The sequence below is a fragment of the Mobula birostris genome, chromosome 3 (assembly GCF_030028105.1).
Source record: "Mobula birostris isolate sMobBir1 chromosome 3, sMobBir1.hap1, whole genome shotgun sequence".
NCBI classification, from domain to species: domain Eukaryota; kingdom Metazoa; phylum Chordata; class Chondrichthyes; order Myliobatiformes; family Myliobatidae; genus Mobula; species Mobula birostris.
The window spans coordinates 32,051,562-32,065,883 of record NC_092372.1 but is presented as its reverse complement, the minus strand read 5'-3'; positions in this window follow the sequence as shown (position 1 = coordinate 32,065,883).

Sequence of the window (14,322 nt, the reverse complement as noted above, 5' to 3'; positions counted from 1 at the left end):
GCTTGAGGTGTTTTTCCCAGTACAAATAGCTTGTAAGGACAAATGCCTGTGGGCTATGATTCCAGGATGACAGCTGTGCACTGCTTTCCTGCGCTCTGTGACCCCAGTAGTTCTGAGCAAGTCTACAGGATGATGATCTACAAACAGGGCAATGTCCTGCCATAGATGGTTAGGTAAAGGTTGTCCAAAGAATATTTTTATAATATTGATGTTGAACTCGTTTATTTTAAAACTGTTGTTCAAATGGCGATGCTCAGATGCTGAGCATAAGATACTGAGACAGGTCTGCGATCAACCAAACCTGTCTCTGACATGCTTGCAGGAGGTTAGAAGCAGAGGGAATTAAGGACGTTTTGAGATTTAGTTGTTGGCTCACTTCGAGAGACAATTTCACTGGCACGTGACGTGAAATTTGTCAAATTAGCAGCAGTTCAAAGCAATACATAATCTAGCAGAGAGAAAAAAATAAAATCAAAATAATAATAAGTAAACAAGTAAATCAATTACATATATTGAATAGATTAAAAAACAACGTGCAAAAACAGACATACTGTATATTAAAAAAGTGAGGTAGTGTCCACAGATTCAATTTAGGAATCAGGATGGCAGAGGGGAAGAAGCTGTTCCTGAATTGCTGAGTGTGTGCCTTCAGGTTTGAAAAGGGTATGCCCTGGGTGCTGGAGGTCCTTAATAATGGATGCTGTCTTTCTGAGACACCACTCCATTAAGATGTCCTGGGTACTTTGTAGGCTAGTATCCAAGATGGAGCTGACTAGATTTACAAAGAACTGCAGCTTCTTTTGGTCCTGTGCAGTAGCCCCTCCATACCAGACAGTGATGCAGCCTGTCAGAATGCTCTCCACAATGCAGCTGTAGAAGTTTTTGAGTGCATTTGTTGACATGCCAAATCTCTTCAAACTCCTAATAAAGTATAGCTGCATCGATATGTTGGGACCAGATTGGATCCTCAGAGATCTTGACACCCAGGAACTTGGAGCTGTTCACTGCCTCCACTTCTGATTCCTCTATGAAGATTGGTATTTGTTCCTTTGTCTTACCTTTCCTGAAGTCCACAATCAGCTCTTTCGTCTTACTGAAGTTGAGTGCCAGGTTGTTGCTGTGGCACCACTCTACTAGTTGGCGTATCTCACTCCTGTACGCCCTCTCATCACCACCTGAGATTCTACCAACAATGGTTGTATCGCCAGCAAAGTTATAGATGTTATTTGAGCTATGCCTAGCCACAGAGTCATGTGTATACAAAGAGTAGAGCAGTGTGCCAGTATTGATGGTCAGCAAGGAGGATATGTTATCACCAATCCCCACAGTTTGTGGTCTTCCAGTTAGGAGTCGAGGATTCAATTGCAGAGGGAGTACAGAGGTCCAGGTTCTGCAACTTCTCAATTAGGATTGTGGGAATGATGGTATTAAATACTGAGCTATAGTCGATGAACAGCATCCTGACATAGGTGTATGCATTGTCCAGGTGGTCTAAAACCATGTGGAGAGCCATTGAGATTGCATCTGCCATTGACCTATTGAGCTGATAGGCAAATTGAATGGGTCCAGGACCTTTCTTTTCTTTTTCAATATTTTTATTGATATTATATAAATTGCATGAATACAAATTCAAAATTCATAAGGATACAAGTAAATAATACAAATTACATTACATTTAAATCACAGTAATATGATCACAGTACCCCATATTCCAAGTCAATCATGTAGAAAAAAAAGATTGAATTATGAATTAAATAAAATAATTGTATTTTATTAAAAAAATCTTCCCCCACTACTGAAACGAGCTTGTTGGTAAAAAAAAGAAGAAAAAAGAAAAATACCTTACCATATGACATTATAATAATAATGGCTCAGATCCATACTTTAATAACAGTTCAAAGATTGTGAAAATAATTCAAAAAGGGTCCCCATAACATTAGAAAATCATGTTTAGAATCAGAAATCATCAACGAATCTTCTCCAGATCAAGGCACAACGTAACATCAGATAGCCATTGAACATGAGTGGGCGGGGCGGCCTCCTTCCACTTGAGCAAGATGGCCCTCCTGGCCATAAGAGACATAAAGGCCAATACCCGCAAGTTAGATGGCTTCAGTTTTGTAGGACTATCCTCAACAACACCAAACATGGCAGTCAAAGGATTGGGCTTAAAGCTGACATTGAAAAGTGCAGAAAAAGTTTGAAATACATCTTTCCAGAATTTTTTAAGGCTCAGACATGTCCAAAACATATGAATTAGTGTGGCCACTCTATTAGCACGTCTATCACAGTAAGGGGAAATATCTGCGTAGAAACGGGAGAACTTGTCTTTAGACATATGAACTCTTTGAATTATAATAAAGAATGAAGAGAACATAATGAAGAAGAATTAATCAATTTTAAAATAACCTTCCAGCTCTCTTCCGGTATGAAAATCTGTAAGTCCTTTTCCCAATCTCCTTTAATTTTATCTAAAGAGGCCTTTTTCAGTCCCAACAGTAGACCATAAATGTAAGATATTGAACCGTTATCAAAGGGTTTCAGATTAAAAATAGTATCTATTATATTCTTATCTGGGCTTGTAGGAAATGTATGGAATTGAGATCTTAAAAAATCTCTAATCTGTAAGTATCGAAAAAATGAGTGTTGGAAAGGTTAAATTTCATTGAAAGTTGCACAAAAGAAGAGAGATTCCCTCCATCAAACAAATCCTGAAATTGTTTAATACCCAATCTATCCCATTCTTTAAAAGATAAGTCAATTAAAGATGGTTTAAAAAAACAATTAGAAAATATGGGACTTGAGAAGGAGAATCTCAATAAACTAAAATGTTTTCTAAACTGTAACCAAATCCTCAATGTATGTTTAACCACCACATTGTCAATTAGTTTATTTAAAGATAAAGGAAGCAAAGATCCAAGTAAAGAAATAATGGAAAATTTTATAACAGAGTTGACTTCCAAAGAAACCCATGTAGGGCAATTCTCATGGTTAATGTAATATATCAAGAACATAATATTCTGTATGTTAACTACCCAATAATATAACCTAAAATTGGGTAAGGCAAATCCTCCATTCTGTTTGGTTTTTTGAAGGTGAGCTTTATTTATATGAGGTTTTTTAATCTTCCATATATAGGAAGAAAGAATGAATCCAAAGAGTCAAAAAAAGATTTAGGAATAAAAACAAGCACAGCTTGGAAAAGGTATATAAATTTAGGTAAGATATTCATTTTAATAGAATTGATACAGCCAATCAGTGATAAGGAGAGAGGCGACTAATTGGAAAGTTTTTTTTTAAACATAATTCAATAGACTTAAAATATTTTCCTTAAATAAATCTTTATAACTCTTAGTAATTGTTACTCCTAAATACATAAATTGATTTCTTAAAAATTTAAAAGTAAGGTTAATATCAGTTGGCATTTAATTGTTTAAAGGAAACAGTCCACTCTTCCTAAATTTAATTTATATCCTGAGAACTGACTAAAATTAGTCAGTAAACGGAACACAAATGGTAAAGAGGTTGTAACATTAGATATAAAAAGCAATAAGTCATCAGCATAGAGCCACCTCTCCTTAAAGTACAAATAATCTCTTTAAACTCTCGAAAAGCAATTGCTAAGGGTTCTAATACCAAATCAAAAAGCAGAGGGTTCAAAGGACAACCTTGTCTAGTTCCACGTTGGAGTTTAAAGGGTTTAGAATTCTGAAAATTAGTAAGAACCCGAGCAGAGGGAGATAGATAAAGTAATTTAATTCAATGAATAAAATTAGGTCCAAAATTATATTTTTCTAAAGATGTAAGTAGAAAGTTCCATTCAACTCTGTCAAAAGCCTTCCTCACATCCAAAGATATCACACATTCCGATATTTCCTTAGATGGAGAGTACATGACATTTAACAAATGCCGTATATTAAAATAGGAATACCGATTTTTATAAATCCTGTCTGATCATCCAAAACTATAGAAGATATAATATTTTCAAGTCTGCGTGCCAACACTTTAGGTAAAATTTTAGTATCAAAATTGAGTAAAGAGATAGGTCTATATGAAGAACATTCAGTAGGGTTCTTATTCTTTTTGAGAATGAGCTAAATGGAAGTTTCGTAAAAAGACTGCAGTAACCTTCCTACCTTAAAGGAATCTGTAAGGGTAGAACATAAGTGTGGTATAAGCAAGGAGGAAAAAGCCTTATAAAACTCTCCAGAGAATCCATCGGGTCCTGGGGATTTCCCAGAATGCAATTCTCAAATAGCCTGAGCAATTTCCTCCTGGGAAATAGGCCGATCCAATTGCCTACGATCATCTAACGAAAGATTACAAATATTTAATTGATCTAAAAAATTATTCATTGCAATATTACCATTAACAGAGTCAGAACTATACGATTTAGAATAAAATTCCCTAAAAGTATCATTAATTTCAAGGTGATCAGTTGTCATGTCCCCATTAATTTTACGTATTTCTTTAATTTGCCACTTGGCTATAAGTGGCTTCAATTGATTAGCCAGTAACTTACCAGCTTTATCTCCGTGAGTATAAAATTGACTTCTATCTTTTATAAGTTGGATTTCAATTGGATACGTTAAAAGAAGATCATATTTAGTTCTAGTTTCAATATGTCTCTTATATGTTTCAGGATTGGGTACCGAAGCATATTTATGGTCCAGTTGTTTTAACTGATTGGCTAGTTCATTTCTCTCTTTGTTAGCTTTTTTAATGGTGTTTGCAGTATAAGAAATAACTTGACCCCGAATGTATGCTTTAAAGGTATCCCATATAATAAGACTAGACGTCTCTTCCAACGTATTTTCTTCAAAAAATAAGAGTAATTTGATTCTCCATAAGTTTTTAAAAGTCCTTATCGGATAACAGAGTTAAATTAAATCGCCAAAATCTTCTCATAGGGATAGGACCAGGAAGATTTAAAGATAGAAGTACAGGAGAGTGGTCAGAAAGAGCAATCTCTTTATATTCGGTTGATTGAACTAATGGAATCATTTGACAATCAATAAAAAAAAAGTTTGCAAAGGGTCTGCACTTTCAATTGATTCTTAAAGACCCGGAATTCACAAGATATTTCTCCTGTTTCTATTTTCTATTTTTGAGACTGATGATCCTTTTCATCATTTTATCGTTGGATAAAGATAACTCTTTGCAGAGTTTAATTGTATCGTCAATATCCTCTTCAAGTGTCACCAGCTTCGCAGTATTTTCCTGAATTCGGTTTTCATGCTCAAATAAGGTTTGTTGAATTGTATCCAATTTTCCGTTAAGTTGTTGAAGCTCCACAGAAAATTCTGATTTTTGCCATTTAAGGAAGTCATTGATTGAATCCAAAGTCACTGGGGATTCATCTTCTGTTTCTGTTTCTTTTGCAGAAGTCTTGGTTCTTTTCCCAGCCATAGTAAAGCAGTATTAAAGTATTATAATAAGGTTTAAAAAAAAGACTGGTAGGAGACAATTAAGTAAACAGGGTAGGAGCAATCTGAAACAATGTTACTCCATCAGCTGCTAACAGGGCGCTCTGGTCCTTGCTGAGGCAGGAGTTCAGTCTAGTCATGACCAACCTGTCAAAGCATTTAATCACCGTCAATGTGAGTGCTACCGGGCGACAGTCATTAAGACAGCCCATATTATTCTTCTTCGGCACTGGTATAATTGTTGCCTTTTTGAAGCAAGTGGGAACTTCTGCCTGTAGCAGTGAGAGGTTGAAAATGTCCTTGAATTCTCCAGCTAGTTGGTTGGCACAGGTTTTCAGAGCCTCACCAGGTACTTCATCGGGACCTTCTGCCTTGCTAGAGTACACTCTCTTTAAAGACAGACTAACATCGGACTCTGAGATAGAGATCACAGGGTCATCAGGTACAGCAGGGATCTTTACAGCTGTAGTTGAGTTCTCCCTTTCAAAGCGTGCGTAGAAAGCGTTGAGTTCATCTGGTAGTGAAAAATCACAGCCATTCATGCTATTGGGTTTTGCTTTGTAGGATGTAATGTTTTGAAGATACTGCCAGAGCTGCCGTGCATCCAATGTGACCTCCAGCCTCGTTGAAAATTGTCTCTTCACCCTTGAAATAGTCTTCCACAAATCATATCTGCTTTTCTGGTACAGGCCTGGGTTGCCAGACTTGAATGCCACAGATCTAGCCTTCAGCAGATAACATACCTCCTGGTTCATCCACGGCTTTTGGTTTGGGAATGTACAGTAAATCTTTGTGGGCAAACACTCATCCACTCAGGTTTTAATGAAGTCGGTAACAACTGCAGCATAATCATCCAGATTTGAAGATGAATCCCTGAATATAGTCCAGACTACTGATTCAAAGCAGATCTGTAGGCGCGCCTGTGCTTCCCTTGTCCATACCTTCTTGGTCCTCTCTGCCGGTGCTCCAGTCTTCAGTCTCTGCCTATACTCAGGGAGTAGAAGTACAGCTTGGTGATCAGACTTCCTGAAGTGAGGGTGTGGAATACCACAGTAGTCATTCTTGATGGTGGTGTAGCAATGGTTCAGTGGGTTGTTTCCTCTGGTATTGCAAGTGAATTGTTGACAATAGTTGCCTGGTGATTCATTGTTCATGTTTTATTGTAAGGCACACTGAAACATCTCGGCATGCTTAACTGTTTGGGATGCATGAATAATGAGCCAAGATTAGTCTCCGATTTTGTGGTTACAGATCGTCAAGGAGATAGTGACCACAAAATGATAAAGTTCCATATGCAGTTTGAAAGTGGTCACCACAGGATCCCAACCACCCTCTTTAACTTAGATCAGGGTGATGATAATGTTACGAAGGTGGGGGTGTCAAAGGAGGAATATACACTAAGAGACAGCTCAGTAGATGAGCAGTGGCTGATATTCAAACAGCTGGTGCATAACAATCTGCAGGAATTCATCCCAATTAGAAATACCGTGACTATAAGGTATAGAAGCAGAATTAGGTCATTTGGCCCTTTGAGTCTACTCTGACATTTCATCATTGTTGATCCATTTTCCCTCTCAGCCACAATCTCCTGTCTTCCCCTTGTATCCCTTCATGCCCTGACCAATCAAGAAGCTATCAGCCTCTGCCTTAAATATACTTAAATACTTGGCCTTCACAGCTACCTGTGGCAACAAATTCCACAGATTCACCACTCTCTGTCTGAAGAAATTCTACCTCATCTCTGTTCTAAAAGGGTACCTCTCTCTTCTGAGGCTGTGTCCTCTGGTCTTAGACTCTCCCACCATAGGAAATGTCCTCTCCACATCCACTCTATCAAGGCATTCACCATTTGATAGCTCTCAGTGAGGTCACCTCTCAATCTTCTGAAATCCAGTGAATACAGGCCCAGAGCCATCAAACATCCTTCATATGACAAGCTGTTCAATCCTGGAATCATTTTTGTGAACCTCCTTTGAACACTCTCCATCCTCAGCACATCCTTTCTAAGATAAGGGGCCCAAAACTGCTCACAATACTCCAAGTGAGGCCTTGCCGACGCTTTATAAAGTTTCAACATTACATCCTTGCTTTTATATTCCAGTCCTCTTGAAATGACTGCTAGCATTGCAGTTGACTTCCTCACCACAGACTCAACCTGCAAATTAACCTTTAGGGAATCCTGGACAAGGACTCCCAAGTCCCCTTGCAGCTCAGATTTTTGAATTTTTTCTCCATTTAGAAAATAATCAACTCTTTTATTTCTTCCGCCAAAGTGCATGACCACACACTTTCTGACACCGTATTCCATCTGCCACTTCTCTGCCAATTCTCCTATCTGATTAAGTCTTCCTGTAGCCTCTCTATTTCCTCAAAACTACCTGCCTCTTGACCTGTTTTCATAAGAAGGATTCCATGAGAAGGAGGCACTATCTGTGCTTAAGAAAGAAGGTCAGAGAGGATGTTAAATTGAAAAGTAGCACACACAGTAACAAGGGCTTGTGGTTGGCCAGAGGATTTAGAGGTTTTTACAATCCAGCAGCAGAAAACTCATAAGAAGGTGGGAAATAGATTTTGAGAGAAAACTTGCATGTAATATCAAAACAGGCAGCAAGGATTTTTGTAGATATATAAATAAGAAGAAAGCAGCTAGGGAGAGTTTGAAACATCTAGAGAAAGTATCTGGTGAATTAATAACAGGAAACGTAGAAATGGTAGTGGTGTTAAATCAATTTTTTGAATCAGTCTTCGGCATGGAGGATGCTTCAAATATCCCAAAGGTAACAGAGGGGATCATTTCAAATGACATGGAGCAACTTGTAAAATATCACAATCACAAGGGATAAGGGACAAGAGAAGATAGATCACCAGCATCAGTTTTAAAGAAAATGACTACAGAGAAAAGGGCACACATTGCAGATTTTGTTCAAAACTCACTAGGTTCCAGGAATGTACCAGAAGGTTGGAAGATGGCCAATGCGGCTTCCTTGTACAGAAAAGAGGAAGACAGAGGCAGTGAGCTTCAAACCAGTTAGTATCATATTTATTTGTTGCAATATGCTAGTCAATAATCAAAAAGGAAAAAGCTAATCATTTAGGAGAACTGAACGTAATAAAACTTGATCGATAGGTTTGTATGAAATGTTAATCATGTTTAGCCAATTTACTGAACTTCATTGAGGATGCCACAGGGAGATTTGATAATGAGGAACCTGTAGGTACCGTGTAGAGTCAGAGTCACAGATTACCATAGGATAGAAACAGGCCTTTTGACCCACCTAGTCCATATCAAACCATTATTCTGCCTAGTCCCATCAATCTTCACAGTACCATAGCCCTCCATACCCATCCCACCCATGTACCTATCCAAATTTCTCTTAGTGTGAAATCAAATATAAATTCACCTCTTGTTCCGCACTCTCACTACCCTTGGAGTGGAGAAATTTCCTTTCACGTTCTCCTTAAACATTTCACCTTTCACCCTTACCCCATGACCTCTGGCACTGGCGAGATATGGCATCGTTTTGCAAGCAGGAAACAAAGCTGCTAACTTTTCTATTAATTTTACTTTTTCTAGACTATGATCATTGCAAACTGCAGCCTGCAATTTCCCTTTGGGGGTTGTACTTTGAACGGTCTGTATGACCTGGTGTTTTTGCAGCATCCTGAAGGATCCAGTGAACTGGACTCCTGAGAATGCAGGAACAGTCATGGCAGCCAATGCTGGAGTGCTCTTAGGACCATATTGAAGTTTCAGGCCAGATCGAAGTGTTAGGGCCTGGGCCCTGGAGCGGAAAACAAGCTGATGTTTATGTGAGTTAAGCGCCGAGTCAGATTAAAAAGGTCAAAGTGTTGAGGCTGAGAACGAAGGATGAACCACTGTTAAACTTACTACTCTGAAGGATTTTACTCATCTTAGAACTTAACTGGCTCCATGGCTGTAGTCTGCAGCCATCAGGCTCCTGGACTGGCTCAATGGTTGTGGACTCACTGTTGAAGACTCTGGTTCATGTTCTATGTGATACTTGTTTTTTTTTATTGTTTGCATGACTTGTTCTTTTTTTTTTGCACATTGAGTGTTGGGTGGTCTCCATTGTATGTTTTTTATCAGTAGATCCTATTGCGTTTTTGTTTTGTGGCTGTCTACAAGGAGGCAAATCTCAAGGTTTTACTGTATATGGTACACGTACTTTGATAATGTGTAGTTTGAACTTTGAACTGTAGTTCTAGTCTCACCCAACCTCAATGGAAAAAGCTTGCTTGCAGTCACCTGTCTCTATCTCTCATAACTTTGTTTACCTCTATCAAATCTCCCCTCATGCTCCAGGGAACAATGCCCTAACCTATTTAACCTTTTCTTATAACTCAGATCCTGAAGTCCTGGCAACATCGTTATAAAATTTCTCTGCACTCTTTTAATCTTATTAATAACCTTGTTGTAGGTGGGTGACCAAAGATGCACACAGTAGTCCAAATTAGGCCTCACCAACATCTTGTACAACTTCAACAAAACATCCCAATTCTTATACTCAGTGTTTTGATATAAGAATATAAGGCCAGTGGGCCAAAAGCTTTCTTTACAACTCTATCTGCTTATGCTGCCACCTTCAAGGAATTACGGATCTGTATTCCCAGATCACTCTGTTCTAACACATTCCTCAGTACCCTGCTGCTCACCGTGCACGTCCTACCCTGATCTGTACACCCAAAGTATAACACTTCACAACTGTCTGCCATTTTTCAGCTCATTTTTCCAGCTGAACCTGATCCGACTGCAAGCTTTATAAGCCTTCTTTGCTGTCCATTACACCCTAAACTTATTTACCCCATTATCATCCAGATCATTGCTATAGATGACAAACAACAATGGACCCAGCACTGATCCCTGCAGCACACCACTATTCACAGGCCGTCATCTACAACTCTCTCTGTCTTCTCCCCCAAAGCCAATATCTAATCCAATTTACTACATCAACCTGAATGCCAAACAACTGAGCATTCTTGACCAACCTCCTATGTGGGTCTTTGTCAAAGGCTTTTTAAAGTCTATGTAGACAACATCCACGGCCTTTCCTTCATTGGCTTTCCTGCTAACTTCCTTGAAAAACTCTGTAAGATTTGTTAGACATGACCTACCATACACAAAGCTATGTTGGCTATCCCTAATCAGTCCCTGTCTATCCAAATACTTGGATATCTGATCCTGCCCCTTTTGCAACCGTCTCTCTAATGGCTACAATGTCATAATTCCACAAGCTATTCCATGCCTTAAGCTCATCCAGCTTTCCTACTATACTTCTTACATTGAAATTTACACAACTCAGAACGTTAGTCCCACCATGTTCAATCTTTTGATGCCTGACTTTGGATGTAGGCTTAACAACATCTTTCCCCACAACCACTCACTATCTGCACTGGCACTTTGTTTCCAATCCCCCTGCTGCTCTAGTTCAACCCACCCCCTCTTCCCACGATATGAATCCCCCTTCAGTTCAGGTGAAAACTGCCCAACCTATAAATATCCCACCACCTCTCAAGAGCCCAATGATCCAAAAACCTAAAGCTCTCACTCCTGCACCGTCCCCTTAGCCATGTGTTAAATTGCATTAGTTTCTTATTTCTGGCCTCACTCGCACAGGGCATGGGTAGCAATCCTGAGATCACAATCCAGGAGGTCCTGTCCTTTAACTAAACACCTAACTCCCTGAACTCACTTTGCAGGACCTCGTCACCCTTCCTACCCATGCCATTGGTACCAATGTGGACCATGACCTCTTCTGGCTGCTCATACTCCCACCTAAGAATGCTGTGGAATTGATCTGAGATGTCCCTGATCCTAGCACCAAGGAGGCAACATACCATCCTGGAATTTTATTCTCATCCACAGAACCTCCTGTCTGTTCCCCTAACACTACAGCTCACCTCTTCTCCCCCTTTCCCTTCTGAGCTGCAGAGCTGTACTCAAGTGCCAGAGACATGACTGCTGCATCTTTCCTCGGTTAGGTCATCCCTCCCCCCGACAGTGTCCCAGCAGTTATTGAGAGGAACGGTTACAGGAGTACTCTGCACTGGCTGCCTATCCCCTTTCCCCCCTCCCGGCAGTCGCCCAGTTACCTACGTCCTGGACCTTGAGTGTAACTACCTCCCAAGTGAGCCAGAGTTCATCCATTTCCAGCTCCATTCATTAACACAGTCTGTAAGAAGCTGCAGCAGGATGCACTTTTTGCAATTGTAGTCGCCAGGGAAAGTGAATCCTTCCCACATCCAGCAAGAGGAGCATTCCGCTATCCTGCCTGGCATCCCAAACTGCTCAAACTGTATAACAAAGCAGAAAGAAAGGAAAAAAATAACCTACAGCCTCTGCCTCTTCTCACAGAAGCCTCTATGAGCCACTCTAACACTGACCAACCCACACAAAGTGTGTTCCCACAATGGCTGCCTCAAGTAAGCCTAACTTATTTTTACTGGACACTCCAATGTCTCCTAGAGATGAGCAGTGCAGACAATGTTTGGCCTGCTCCTGCCTGCTTCTTTTAAACTCTTCCTCTCACGATGGGCTCTCCAACCCTCTCTTCTACATACCTCGGACTTTCAATCTTCTCCCTTCTCCATGGAGCATGGAGTTTGAGGGGGATTTGATAGCGGTAAACAAAGAGGAAAATACAAAACCCTGAAAGTACAGTCCACCAGGCTCAAATCCAATTCTACCCTGCTATTATCAGTCTTTTGAACAGATTACTTGAGTGATAAGATGGACTCTTGACCTCATTACGATCTTGCACTTTATTGTTTACCTGCACTGCACTTTCTCTGTAGCGTTTGCACTTTATCTGAATTTCTATTGTTAGTGTTTTGCCTTGTTCCACCTCAATGAACTCTGTAATGATTTGATCTGTATGATGAGCAAGACGAGCTTTTCTCAGTATCTTGGTAAACAATAATAAACTCAATATCAATAACAACATAAATTAAACCACGTATAGAACTTAAAAAATACATACCATATTTTAGTGTAAGCTGATCGAACCAGTCATAGCGTTGCTAAACTGCAGTGATTAATGGTTTTGCATAAAAACCTTAATGTGTGGTTTGCCTGTGGCTATGTGAGTTTCTTATGTTTTCTGGTTTCCTCTTGCATTAATAAGATGTGTCAGATGATAGGTTAATTGACTGCATGGAAGGAGAATTAGAGTAGAGTTTATGGACTTCTGAGTGAATATGTTAGAGAGTAAGGGAAAGGGATAGAGTCACAGAACACTATAGCACAGAAACAGGCCTTATCGCCCATCTACTCTGTGCTGAACAATTAATCTGCCTAGTCCCATTGACCAGCACCAGGACCACTGCCGTCCCTACCTCTCTCATTCATGTACTTAACCATATTTCTCTGAATTGTTGAAATCGAACCGATATGCACCACTTGTACTTGCAGCTTGTTCCAAATTCTCGGTTCTGAGTGAAGAAGTTCTCCTCAGGTTTCCCTTAAAAATTTCAGCTTTCATCCTTAACCCATGACCTTTAATTGTAGTGTCTCACAACCTCAGTGGAAAAAGCCTGTTTGCATTTACCCTATCTATACCCCTCATAAGTTTGTATACCTCTATCAAATCTCCCCTCTATCTTCTGCATTCTGGCGAATAAAGTCCTAACCTATTCAACCTTTCCCTATAACTCCGGTCCTCAAATCCGGGCAACATCCTTGTAAATTTTCTCAGCACTCTTCTATCTGAGAATGCTGTTCTTAAACTACAGTTCAGCATTCAACACCATAATTCCTTCCAGGCTCAACAAGAAGCTCAGAGACCTCGGCCTTCACCCTGCCTTGTGTGGCTGGATCCTGGACTTCCTGTCAGATCGCCGGCAGGTGGTAAGAGTGGGCTTCCTCACCTCTGCCCCTCTGACCCTCAACACAAGAGCCCCTCAGGGCTGTGACATAAGCCCCCTCCTTTACTCTCTGCATACCCATGACTGTGTTGCCACCCAGAGCTCCAATCTGCTAACTAAATTTGCTGATGATACTACATTGATTGGCCTAGTCTCAAATAATAATGAGGCAGCTTACGGAGAAGTCATCACCCTGAGACAGTGGTGTCAAGAAAACAACCTCTCCCTCAATGTTGTAAAAACAAAGGAGCTGGTTGTAGAGTACAGGAGGAATGGAGACAGAGTTTAACTATTGACATCAATGGATCTGGGGTTGAAAGGGTGAACAGCTTTAAGTTCCTCGACATGCAGATCACCAAGGATCTCACATGATCTGTACATACTGGCAATGTGGTGAAAAAGGCACAACAGCACTTATTTCACCTCAGACTGTTGAAGAAGTTTTGTAGATACCCCCAAATCCTAAGAATTTTCTAGAGGGGCACAACTGAGAGCATCCTGATTGGCTGCATCACTGTCTGGTATGGGAACTTTACTTCCCCCCGTTGCAGGACTCCGCAAAGTGGTACGGACAACCCAGCACATCTGTAGATGTGAACTTCCCACTATTCAGAACATGACCATTGACAGGTGTGTAAGAAGGGCCCAAAGTATCACTGGGACTCGAGTCACCCCAACCACACAAACTGTTCCAGCTACTACCATCTGGGAAACGGTACCGCAGCATGAAAGCCAGGACCAACAGGCTCCAGGACAGCTTCTTCCACCAGGCCATCAGACTGATTAATTCACATTGATACAATTGTATTTCAATGTTATATTGACTGTCCTGTTGTACATACTATTTATTATAAATTACTATACATTGCACATTGCACATTTAGACAGAGATGTAACGTAATGATTTTTACTCATGTATATGAATAAAATCAATTCATTTCACTTCAAAATGTTCTTAGCAATGGGTGAGATGCTGGTGATTTGGAGGAAAGCCAACGTTCTGTTGTTTAAGGAA